A 12,340-nucleotide genomic window follows, 5' to 3' on the forward strand; every position below is an offset into this window, starting at 1 on the left:
TAATAGATTTTCAACATTAACTTTTGAGCCTCATGGGAAATGTTATTCAGCATCAAGATGTGATTATGAGTGAAAAGGGTTAGCATCAACTGTACTCAATAGAATACAAAAGGGGCTAGAGTTAACCTACAGCAAATGACTGGGAAAAATAAGAATCGCAGACCCACAATAGTATCACCATGCATTGCTAGGCCAAGGTCAAAGTTAACCCAACCCACACAGATTTCCTCTAAACTGAGATATGCACAGAAAGGGACAATTTTATTAAAACCTATAGCCACAGCAGTAAGTTTCATCAGGGCAGAATCCACAAGCTGTGGTAGGGCATCCAGGAATAACAACTTGTTGGTCAAAGCCATCCATTCCAAACCTGCCAGGAAATGAATACTGTCCAACAGCATCTCTGTTTTCAAGGTGATAGTCATTGAAGAAATCTAGACTATGGCTCCTCCAGTGGCAGTTAATCCAGCTGTAGAAAGAATCAAATCGTTCAAAATTGCCTACTTAATGGATATAAGGTTCAGTTTGATTATTATGATACAAGTACTGCTCCCTCTGCTCCATCTGACAATACTCTACTGTCTCCAGCCACTGAGAGTTATGCCAGCTAAACTTTTCCCTCTAAATGTTTTTATCATTCATCATATTTCTCCATCATATGCTACTATAATAACATGTACTATCAGAGACCTTTTGGATTTCATTATTTTTATCATGCATCAGCTCTATGAGATACACTAGAGATTATGTTTCCTTGATTATGGTATGTCTCGTGGTGTGGTGGAAAACCAACTGGTAGAACAAACACATGAACTATCTGACACACAAATTCATCATCTTGTTGAACATTTAGCAATTCACTAAGGGTAGGTGTTATCCCAGATTTAGCTAGTAATGCAGCACAATAGTCATCCATAGATAAAGTACCCATCATAACCACTTCTAAGACAAGGTCATCTCCTGCAGCACCTGGTTTTAGTTTAGGCTCAAGATATGGAATCAACTTGTACTCCTTAATAACCAGTTATAGTCCAAGTCTGGAGTGGTGAGATTTGCCAGAGTTCTCACATATTCCATACAATGAATAAATGAAATTTTAGTTGATCCATCATACAGGGTAATGTTTCTAATCATTTTCATCAGTAATAGATCCTTGAACTTCAGAGCTCTTTTCAGGAGCATCTTCAGCCCATTTCCTTCACAGATCGGCTATGCATTCCTCTTATTAGCAGCAAGACTAATGCAGAGAGGAATGAGCTCCAAACCAGTTCATCATCTGAACATTCAGAGGTCATCTCCATTAATTAGTTAGTGTATGCAACACTGATTTAAAGCGATCATCCATGATTATATGATAAAACACATATGGCTATTTGTTTGTTGTTTTCTTTGCCTAGAACTGCCATGAAATTTTGGGAGAAGTCCAACTTGTACCTTCTTATTCCTCAGTCCTATGTCAAAGGACAGGTTTAGTAAAAGATAAAGAGTTATATTTAGTAAACCATGCAGAAGTGGTATTGATTTTAACAGTTTTTCAACAATATCCATTTCCACCATATTGTTTTTGTTTGTTTGATTGTTGTGTGTGTGTGTGTGTGTGTGTGTGTGTGTGTGTGTGTGTGTGTGGTACCAGGGATCAGACTCAGTGGTGCTGCCACCTGCCTCACAAGCACAAGGTCGGAGTTCAATCAGCAGTACAAAAAAAAAATGCTATAACCAGAATAAGTAGCTCTAAACTGCCCCAATCAAGAGCCTTCCTGACATGTGAACCTCAGTCTTATTCCTCATCATCAGTTCTATATGAGTATTCTCAGCTAGTCTCAGAAGCAAATAAAGAGCCACTCGCAATAACTGTTCTTGTTTTATCAAAATCCCTTGGTATTTTTTAAAAGTTCTTTTAATAATCCTTCTTCAAAATTTGGTTTTCAAGGTCTTCATCAACAGTCTCCTTAGAAATTTCTTCTTTCCAAAACTTGCGTCTTTTTAACTCAAGATCAATGATATTCATACACAGAGCTCCAATGTCTTAGTGGTTACTCCATGAAACTGAGAAAAGCTGGAAAAGCAAAAAGAGATACAAACTATTTTTTTAACTAGCTGAATGCTTTGCTGCCTTTCTTCTCTCAGGACTCTTGCTAGTGCACTGAGGGTAGTTTTATTTAATTGTAGTCCTTCCAAGTTACCAAGATTTTGAGCAAGCTGCAAAGCAGAACTCCAAAGCTTGTCAGCAATATCTTCATACAATAACCCAGTGTATTCATCCATGTCGTTAATGCTGGCAACTCTATCAATCTCCATTTCTTAAAAAGAAAATAGATTTTTAGGTTTTCCTTTCTTTGCTTGTCTTTGTTTTTCTTTTTCTTTTTTTATTCCTTTCTTTTCTTTTTTCCTGACAATGAATCATGTTGCTCAGCCAGTAGTAAAACAGCTCTTCCATCTCATTTAGTTTTCATGGTTGAGTAAGTTCCACCTTCCATGCCAGAGAAGTTCTGTGTTGGCACTGAGATCCTTCAGACATAACTTCTTGGCATTTCTTCTCCCAACACGGATTTCCCACTTCTCCACTTTACATTGAATAACAGACGCTTTATCTGGTGGATGTAATCAATATCATTTCCTTTAACCTCCCTTTGGCGGTATGGGGTGCCCTGCCCTTATGTGGCACTTCCAGTAACAGGAGTCGCACACATCACCTAAGGTGGGGACACTCGGAGGCCAGGGAGGCAAGGGAGCCGCAGCTCTGTGGTTACCATGGTGAGGCCTTGGCTCCTCCCACGACATGTTCCCAACTGCCACCCAGACCACCCCAGGGGCCTCTGCCCAGCCATCCTAAGGGCTTAATTTCTTTCCTTTCTTGTTTATATAGTTTGGAACTCACCTGGAATGAAAGTTATTATTTACAACCAAAAATTAGTTTCCACTTTCATCGGTTGTGTTTTGGGCATGATGCCTAAAAACTCATCATCAAATTCAAGGTCACCCAGATTCATCCTATATTTTATTGTAGAAGTTTTATAGTTGGTGTTTAGATATATGCACCATTTTGAGTTAATTTTTGTGAAAGGTCTCTAGGTTAACCGCCCCCCCCGATATTGTCTAACACCATTTATTGTTGAAAATATTATCTTTTCTCCTTGAGTTTTCTTTGCTTTTTCATAGAAGATCACTTGACGATTTATTTGGTTTGGCTTCTAGGCTCTCAATGGGTTCTACTGACCTATACATCTAATAGGTCCTTGTACCACGTTGTCTTGATTAACTCTAGTCTGTAAATCAGATAGTATAAGACCTCTAACTTTGTTCTTCAATTTTTTGTTAATAGTTCTAGGATCTTTGTCTTTCCATGTAAACATTAGAGTTAATGACATCTGCAAAATAGCTTTTGGAGTGTTTGTTTGTTTGTTTGTTTGTTTTGGTATGGGGGAATCGAACGATTGAACTCAGGACCTCACTTTGCCAGGCGGATGCTGTGCCTTTGAGGTACATCCCAGGCCCTCTTTTTGGAACTTTGACTGGGATTTTTTTTTTTTGTACCGGAGATTGGGAACTGAACTCGGGTCCCTGTGCTTTCAAGGCAGGCAATAGCACCACTGAGCTAAACCCCTGGCCCTGGCATTTTTAAACTATAGATTAAATTGGGGAGAATTGATGTCAGCAGTATCAAGTCCTCAATCTATGCATGCGGAATATATTTCCATGTATGTAGATTTTCTTTGATTTCTTTCATCAAAGCACTTCACAGTTTGCACAAATAGATCCTCTACATATTTTGTTAGATTTATATCTCACTCTTTTCTTGGTGCAATTGTGAATACTACTGGTTTTTAACTTCAAATTCCATGTTTTTGCAGGTAAATTGGGGAAAAAATAACCTTTGTACCTTAACTATGATTCATATGGTGTTGTAATCACTTACTAGTTCTAAAAAAATTTTGGATTTTAGTCAATTGTGTGATTTTTATGTGGAAAATTATAAGATCTATTAATAAAGAGAGTTTCTGTTTTGTTTTTGCTAAATTGTATAAATCTTAGTTATTTTTCATATCTTGCTGCAGTAGCTAGGACTTTTTTTCACTAAGTTTATTGGTACTTTTAGGTATACATTACAGTTAGATTCATCATTGGGATCTTGTACCTTTACATGGTGTATCTTGGTTCTTATTTTTACCCCATACCCCGGCCCTCCCTTCATTTCCTCTACCTTTTCCTAATTACAAAGACTTTGCTTCCATTTTTTCCTTTTCTCATATTTTTTCTTTTCACTTCTTTCCTTTCCCCTACCCTTCCCACCTCCCGTAATACTTTAGCCCTTTTCCTCCTATTTCAAGTTGTCAATTCTACAATTCAAACCTTATTTACACTTTTAGTTTTTCACACCAGAGAAACTATTCGATATTTACATATGTGTGTCCTATTTATTTCACTGAAGAGTATGGCCTCAAAAGCTAGGACTTTTAATGTGTTTTTAAATAGAGATGAGAAAGGAAATTATTGTCTGGTTCCCAGTCTTCTCCCCATTAAGTGCGATGTTAACTACAGGTCTTCCGTACATGTTCCTTATCAAGTTGTGAAAGTTAGTTTGTATTCCTACTTGTTGAGAATTTGTATCATGAATGGAAAGATCTCATTTGCAAAGACTCAAACTTTCCTTTTAACTTTTTTATCTTTGTGTATTTCTAAGTTATGCCTACTTAAACATTTTATTTTTGTTTTCCTGGTTCTGAAAGTGGCATAATTAAGCCATCTGGAGATTTTTTGAGACTTACTAAATAGCTACAAATTTTGCCCCCAAGTAAAATAAATTACTGCAATCATTTGTACTAACACAGTAGTTTTTTTTTAAAATTTGAGTTTATTGGTACATTTTAGGTATACAGTACAGCTACATTCATTATTGGCATCTTGTACCTTTGCATGACAGGTCTTGGTTCTCATTTTTTCTCCTTGTCCCTGCCCTCCCTTCACCCCATTTACAAACACTTTATTTCCATTTTTTCATTTTCTCATATTTTTTTTCTTTTCCCTTATTCCCTTTCCCCTACCATTCCCACTTTCCCTATACCTTGAGATCTTTTCTTCCTATTTCACAATGTCAATTATCTCATTAGGATCTTATGTACTATTATTGTTTTTCACACCAGAGAAACTATTCGGTATTATACATGTGTGACTTATTTATTTCACTTAGGAGTATATCCTCAATACGTATCCATTTTCCTATGAATGACTCTAATTTCTCATTCCTTATGGCTGAGTAGTACTCCCTTTTATAGAAAAACCACATCTTCTTTATCCAGTTTCCAACTGATGGGCAAATGGGCTGTTTCCAAATTTTAGCTATTACAAACTGTACCCCTATGAACATAGGTGGGCATATATCATTGTGATATGATTCTTTTAATTCTTTTGGAAAGATACCCAGCAGAGGGATGGCTGGGTCAAAAGGAACCTCTAGTCCCAGCTCTTTGAGGTATCTCCATATTAATTTCCATAGTAGTTGCACCAGTCTGCACTCCCACCAACAATGGAGAAGGGTTCCTTTCTCTGCACAACCTCGCCAACATTTGTTATTGTGTGATTTCTTGATAGCAGCCATTCCTTGTGGGGTGAGGTGGAATCTCAGTGTTGTTTTCATCTCTTGAATGACCAGTAATGTGGAACATTTTTTCATATATTTACTTGCTATTTTTACTTCTTTGTCTGAGAAATGTTTGTTCATTTCAGATGCCCATTTTTGAATCGGGTCTTCATATTTGGGGGGCTGGTTGTTTTGAGTTTTTTATATATTCTAGGTAATAGTTCTTTGAGGAACAGCTGGTAAAAATTTTTTCCCACATTGTAGGTTGTCTCTTAGTTATGTTGATTAAAAGCAGAAGCTTTTAATAAGATGAGATCCCAGTTGTTGATTCTTTCTGCTAGTTCCCGTGCTACTGAGGATTTGTTCATAAAGTCTTTTCCTATGCCAATGTCTTCAAGAGTTCTGCGTAACTTATCTTCCAGCAAGTTTAGTGTTTCTGTTTTAATATTTAGATCTTTAATACACTTGGATTTTAATTTAGTGCATTGTGAAAGACAGGGTCTAGTTTTAATCTTTGGTGGGTTGAGATCCAGTTTTTCAATACCATTTATTAAAGAGGCTATCTTTCCTCCAGTGGGGATGGTTAGCTCCTTTGTCAAAGATGAGGTAGCTGAGTACATCTGGAGTTGTTTTTGTGTCTTCCAATCTGTTCTTCAGGTCTGTTTCTTTGCCAGTACCATGCTGTTTTTATCACAGTGGCTTTGTAGTATAGTTTCAAATTGGGAATTGTTATACCCGCTGCCATGTGTTTGGTGTCTAGGATGGCTTTTGCTATTCTAGGTCTCTTATGGTTCCAAATGAATTTTTGGGTTCCTTTTTCTAGGTCTGTGAAATATAGTGTTGGAATGTCAATTGGCATTGCATTGAATCTGTATAGCAGTTTTGGTAGTATGGCTATTTTCACTATGTTGATTCTTCCTACCCAGGAGCAGGGGTTATCTTTCCATTTTCCATTTTATCCTATATACTTCATTTTTTTTTGGATGATATTATGAAAGGAATTGTTTCCCTAATTTCTCTCTCAATGAGTCTGTTATTTGTGTACAAGAAGGCTATTGATTTTTGGGTGTTGACCTTGTATCCAGCTACTCTGCTAAAAGTGTCAAGTCTAGAAGTCTTTTGGTAGAGTTTTTTGGGTCTTCAATGTAGAGTATCATATCATCAGTAAATAATGACAGTTTAACTTCTTCCTTTCCTATCTTTATTGCTTTCATTTCTTTCTCTTGTCTAATTTCTATGGTTAATGTTTCCAGAACTATATCAAAGAAAAGTGGTGATAGTGGGCATCCTTGTCTTGTTCCTGATTTTAACATGAAGGTTTTCAGTTTTTGGCCATTTAATATGTTGTTGACTCTTGGTTTTTCATATATAGCCTTTATTAAGTTGAGACATTGACCATCTATCCCAATTTTTTGCAGGATTTTTTTTTAGCATGAATGGGTGTTGAAATTTGTCAAATGCTTTTTCTGCATCTATCGAGAGAATCATATGTTTCTTTTCCTGGACTTTGTTAATATAGTGTATTACATTTATTGACTTATGTATGTTGAATCATCCTTGCATCCCTGGAATAAATCTGACTTGGTCAGGATGTATGATCTTCTATAACACAGTAGTTTATTCTAAGTATCTCTGAAATTTATTTGGGGAAAACAATCAAGATAGAGCTTCTTTTTTTTTTTTGACAAACATGACTTTCAGCAAGTGTACACTGTAGATTCATATACAAGTACTTTGACTTTGGTTTTGTGAAAGTCAAAGGATGAAAATAGTCTCAAATAAAAAGAAGAAAACAGTCTCCAAGAAAAAAGTAAATACTGGGGTGAAGGGAGGGCAGGGACAAGGGGAAAAAATGAGAACCAAGACCTGTGGTGTAAAGGTACAAGATCCCAATAATGAATGTAATTGTATTGTATACCTAAAATATACCAATAAACTCAATTTTTAAAAAAGTAAATATTTTTCCTTTTCTAAAAAGTTGCTTGTGATAAGCAGCAGTTTAATAGGGTAAATGTAGAATGAAGATCAGAGTTGTAGCCAGCTTTATTCAGTAAGTAGTTGTACAATCTTGGGTAAATCCGGTAACACCTCTGTAGTTCTGTTATCTCATTTCTCAAGTGCAGTGACAATATCCCTCCCACCACCACAATGTGGTTCCCACCTTCTTTAAAATAGTGGATGTTGCAGCCTTGCGATTTAACTCAGTGGTGCTGTGCCTGCCAGGCAAGCACAAAGTCCTGAGTTCAGTCCCCAGTTCCTCAAAAAATAAAAATAAAATAAATAAAATATGGATGTAAAGTAGGCTTTTAAATTTTTCAAGTGAAATAAAAATGATAAAGTTAGGAAGAAAGTGTTCTGAGACTCTCATCAGATTTTTACACTGAAACTCTAGCACTAATGCAATATTATTTCCTGTGATTTCCACTTTTGTTAAATTCCATTGCTAGACTAAAAATCCATGGAGTGACCAGGTCTCTAAAGTTTACAAACTTATCATCAATTCAAAGCCTGTCCAGATCACACCAGCATGCAGATGCTGCCACTGTATGTGTTTGTCTTATTTGATTAACTTCTAATCTGGTCAAATGAGATAAGCAGTTACTTAGCGGCATTTTGATTTGGATCAGAGGGTCAAAATTGCCTAGGAATAACCAGCTCTGCTTGCACCACTTGTGCAAGGTATGTGACACAGCAGGGTAGATTATTATTCTTCCCCATAGTTGACACTGAGCTCCAACTGTGTGCTGGGTACCATGTAGGTAAAACAGAGGTTAAATGTTGCACACTTACCATGGAGTACAACTTATCAATAAAAAGGGATAAGTTAGTCCAGTTCAAAAACTTAATGAGCCTCATGGAAATTATGCTGAGTGAAAAAAGAAGGAAAAAAAGCTAATATCAGAAGAATACATACAGCATGATCTTGTTTAATGGAACTTTCGGGAAATAACGTAATTGTAGAGGTGGAGAATGGATTAGTGCTTGCCTGGGGTTAAGGAAGAGAGTGAGGGGCACAGAATTGACTTTACTTTTTTTTAACTAAGTTTATTGGTACTTTTTAGGTATACAGTACAGTTATATTCATCACTAGGATCTTGGACCTTTACATGATGTATCTTGGTTCTTATTTTTAACCCCATACCCTGCCCTCTCTTCACACCCTCCACCTTCCCTATTTACAAAGACGTTGTTTCCATTTTTTCCTTTTCTCATATATTTTTATTCTCCCTTATTTCCTATTCCCTCCCCTTCCCACTTCCCCTACTCCTTTAGCCCTTTTCTTCCTATTTCACATTATCATTTATACAATTTGAACCTTATTTACACTTTTAGTTTTTCACACCGATGAAACTATTCGGTATTTACACGTGTCCTATTTATCTCACTTAAGAGTAGGACCTCAATGTGCATCCATTTAGCTACAAATGTCTCTAGTTTCTCATTCTTTTTTTTATTAAGTTTATTGGTACTTTTTAAGTATACAGTACAGTTACATTTATCATTGGGATCTTGTACCTGTACATGACAGGTCTTGGTTCTCATTTTTTCCCTATACCCCTGCCCTCCCTTTACCCTCTCCACCTTCCCTATTTATAAAGACTTTGTTTCCATTTTTTCTATTCTCATATTTATTCTTTTCTTTTATTTCCTTTCCCCTACCCTTCCCACTTCCCCTACAACTGTAGCCCTTTTCTTCCTATTTCACATTGTCAGTTTCTCATTCTTTATGGCTGAGTAGTAGCACTCCATTCTATAGAAAAACCACATCTTCCTTATCCAGTCTCCAGTTCATGGGAAATTGGGCTGTTTACAAGTTTCAGCTATTACCAACTGTGCTGCTATAAACATGGGTGTGCATGTTTGGCTGTGGTATGATTCTTTTAATTCTTTTTGGAAGATGCCCAGCAGAGGGATAGTGAGTCAAATGGGATCTCTAGTCCTAGTTTTTTGAGGTATCAGAGCTGATTTTAAAGAGATCACATGAGGGAGTCTGGGGGTGATGATACAGTTGATTATGGTAGTGGTCACACATGACCAAACGTGGGATTACATTGTATAGTATTGTATACACATACATACATACACACATCAGTGTGTGTTTAAGTGATGAAACCTCACTTTGCTCTTTGGATTGTAGCAATGTGAGGTTCTTTTTTTTATACTTTTATATTGTACCATAGTTATATATAGTGTTCATACTGAAAAGATGGGAGACTTTCTTGAGTGTTTCTTTGCAGTCTCCTGTAAATCTATAATTATTTCAAAATTAAAAGTTCAAAATATATGAGATCCATATGCTCAAGGAGCTAAAAGTCAAGTGTCTTTCCTTTACTCAGACAAAATATAACAGAAGCTTCCTGTCCCAGAAATGCCTGAAGATTCGGACCGTCCTTTATTTTTTTCTGGGAGCCTTCAGGGTTTCCTCATACTTCTTTCAGCACCCTCCACCGACTAGGTCACTGTTGCACAGATCTGAGTGCCTGTGGAGACACCGAGTCTTTATCCAGTGCTGTTTACCTGGTGCTACAGCTAACTTTGCCCTTGAAGCTACTAGAGAAATAAGTAACTCTCTTCTCTGCCTCCCTTTGTGCTCCATACCATTACATGTCCACACAGCCTTCTCAGAGAACTGTTTCCTGATACAAACTAACGTACAGAATACATCCCAGGAGGTCCACCAGTTCCACCACATCACCAACTGAATCTGGTTGTCAAGCATCCTTAGGATCTAGGATTGATAATGCCTAGCAAGTCCAAAATAAAGCCCTTAGCCAGAGCACCTAAATCAGGGAAGGGTCCTGCAATGGTAATGCTTGGCTGAAGGTAAAACAAACTCTCCAGATTAAAGGAAGCTGGAGAGAATTCCAGGTTTAAAAAGCCCATGTTCAAGACCTGTCATGAAAATGTACAAGATCCCAGTGATGAATGTAACTGTACTGTATACCTAAAATGTACCAATAAACTCAATGAGGGGGAAAAAAGCCCATGTTACAAGACCTGTTGAAAATGTACAAGATCCCAGTGATGAATGTAACTGTACTGTATACCTAAAATGTACCAATAAACTCAATGAGGGGGAAAAAAGCCCATGTTTAGCAATATTGAGAAAGCACACGTAGCTGAGGGAGGAAAGTGGCTTATTATTGCAATGCTGATGCTGGTGGGGTGGGGTGACACAGATGTCCACTGGAAAACAACTGTGCTAACTTCTGGAATTTATATCCCCTGTGATGCAGTGTGACTGCAGAGCATTCTTACACACAAATCTTCAAGAATCACTTACAACCACCCTGAGACACCTGGAAACTGCCTGCCTGGGTTGGCAAGCCCTCTTCAGCTGTAAACAGGAGTGGGATGATCATGGAAAGCTGAGAAGGAGTTGCTTTTGCCCTAGTGTACCCACAGAGTGTCCTCGTAATAGTGTATGTATATATGCCCTCTGTGTTAGTTACTTTTCTGTCGTTGCTGAGACAAAATACCCAACCCCCAAAGTTGGAGGGGAAGGGGTTTATTTGGTTTACAGTGCGTAGGGGTTTCAGTCCATAATTGGCTGGCTCCAAGGCAAAGATGACAGGCAAGGCACAGCAGAAACAACGTGGCACACACAAGATAGCAAAGGTAACAAAGGAGTTGGACAGCATCTTTCTGCCCCTTTTATCTTATTTAGACTACTAGGATTAGGGCGATGCACATCACCCATTCCAGATTAAACTATCTCTGAGAAAGGAAGTCATATCTCATCTGCATGAGGCTTTGGGGGATGCCTAAACACAAGCCATGACCTATGCCAGCTTCCCCTCTTAGTTTTATTTCTGCTAGAGACCCTCCCTTTCACTTGTACACTACCCAAAGTCATTAGGCAGAGTAGCAGCCAACATGTTCTTGTGATTTAAATACAAGACTACGGACCACATGATCTCAGTCTATACCAAAGTTCTATGTCCCTTGCAAACCATGTGTATTTAGGCAAGTTGATTTTATTGAGCCTGAGTTAACCCACCTATAAAATAGGAATAGGATTGTACCACACAGAACTGTTGTTAGATTCAATAAAGAACTCTATGTGAAACTGTCTTTCACAGGTCTTAGCAGGCAAGAGACATGTTCTTGTTTTCAAAATCTTGGCTGTTTTTCTAATGGCAGTCCCCTCTCTTTTGTTTAAGACCCAAGAGTCTCATTTTTTTCTCACAGTCTTTCATGGTTGGAATCCCCCAGAAAAGCAAACACCTGGTAGGACTCCAGTGTCAGATATTTCTTCAGAAGGGGAAATAAATACCTCTGAGAGGGAAGCAAATTAAGTCCCAGTTGGAAAGGCAGTCAGTAAAGGGAGTAATATCAAGCCAGCTGTCTCCTCAGGCCATTGATGTAGAAACTATTCCAGGGAGTTCCTGGAGGCCAGTAAGGACACCAGTCCTGTCTGTCCAGCCACCAGCTAGGGGTTCTTCGGGTGGGGCATTAATGACAGTTTTACCTTATGGAGCACACAGAAAAGTAGGCTTTGCGGGTCAGAGCAAGGCCTCAAGCAAAACAGGCAGATGTGCTCGGTAAACAGGTGAAGGGTGGACTCTGGCTAATGTTATGGGAAAGGGATTATGGGGGAGGTGCAGTGTGAAAGGGTCTGAGAAACACTGTATATATGTATGAAAAAATTATTACCTTACTGTGCATATTTGAATTTTAACAGAAAAAGCACAATATAATTAACAGCTCTAACAGAATTTTCATCACATTTGGGGGGGCAGTTTTTATAAGCTGCCTCCA

General features: G+C 37.9%; 1 protein-coding gene and 1 pseudogene across 3 annotated transcripts in view; one reads left to right on the forward strand and one right to left on the reverse strand.

Annotated features, from left to right (window-relative positions):
• The window catches only part of Kcnmb2 (potassium calcium-activated channel subfamily M regulatory beta subunit 2), a 274,696-nt gene that overhangs the window by 89,289 nt on the left and 173,067 nt on the right, over positions 1 to 12,340 (forward strand). The gene's annotated exons all lie outside the window — the stretch shown is intronic.
• Positions 265 to 2,696, reverse strand: LOC104867904 (annotated as a pseudogene).

Source organism: Fukomys damarensis, unplaced genomic scaffold (genome assembly GCF_012274545.1).
Source record: "Fukomys damarensis isolate Sample0158 unplaced genomic scaffold, DMR_v1.0_HiC HiC_scaffold_12, whole genome shotgun sequence".
In the NCBI taxonomy this organism is placed as follows: Eukaryota; Metazoa; Chordata; class Mammalia; order Rodentia; family Bathyergidae; genus Fukomys; species Fukomys damarensis.